We start from the raw sequence: 1,105 nt of genomic DNA on the forward strand, positions 1-1,105 counted from the left end.
GTTAGTCTATATCAATACTTTTTATGACACTGTTCCATACATAAACCGCAGTATCATTATAAGAATGTATGTGTGTAGGTATGGGTGTGTGTGTGTGTATGTGTGTGTGTGTGTGTGTGTGCGTGTGTGAGTGGATAAATGTGAGTTCATATTGGCGTGAGTATCTATAATTTTGTATTACTACGTTTGTTAGCAATTTCTTTGTGTTTCTGTGTGTGTGTGTGTGTGTGTGTGTGTGTGAGTGAGTGAGAGAGAGAGAGAGCGAGAGCGTGTGTGTACATACATATGCATACATATATACATGCATAAACACATACACACATGTATATGTGTTTGTATGTATGTATGTATGTATGTATGTATGTATGTATGTATGCATGTATGTATGAATGTACGTGTGTGTTAGCAGCATGGTACTGTGTCTATGTTCCAAATTCGTTTCACGGCCATAAGGTTGCAAATTCGCTATCACTGTGCACCAAACTGACAAGCGTCTTCTACCTTACTTTTAGGTCATTCCAATTTGTGTGAACGTGCCTCATACAACATGAAGCTGAGGGTTAGTGTTTGTGTACTACTCATCTACTTGTTTCCTCAGTCGGAGAATAATGCTAGTAATTCTTTTTTCCCTGTCAACGTATCTAACCCTAATGTGGGGGTTATTCTAATACTAAAAAAAAAAAAAAAAAAAAAAAAAAAAAATGGATATAATCAATTCCACCTTTTTCTTTCAAAATATATAATTCGCGTGTTCATCGAAATGAACCTAAAATGTATTTATATGTATATGTAGTATTCATATATATATATATATATGTATACACAGACGGGTGTGTTTGTGTAGGGCAATATGTTACATCGTACACACATGCACACATATACGTACATAAACGATTTTCGAATAAATGTTATATTGCTGCCTTATGTGTGGACGTGTGTATATACAATGTGACACACACTCATGTACGAATGTATGTGTGTGTGTGTGTGTGTGTGATAGCTAAAGCATTTTTAGAATATTTTCAGATTGAAAACCTGATGCACGGTGCATCTATACGTATGAGTGTAATCGTGTAATCTTTTATATATATATATATATATATAT

This window comes from Octopus bimaculoides, chromosome 1 (genome assembly GCF_001194135.2).
Source record: "Octopus bimaculoides isolate UCB-OBI-ISO-001 chromosome 1, ASM119413v2, whole genome shotgun sequence".
Lineage (NCBI taxonomy): Eukaryota > Metazoa > Mollusca > Cephalopoda > Octopoda > Octopodidae > Octopus > Octopus bimaculoides.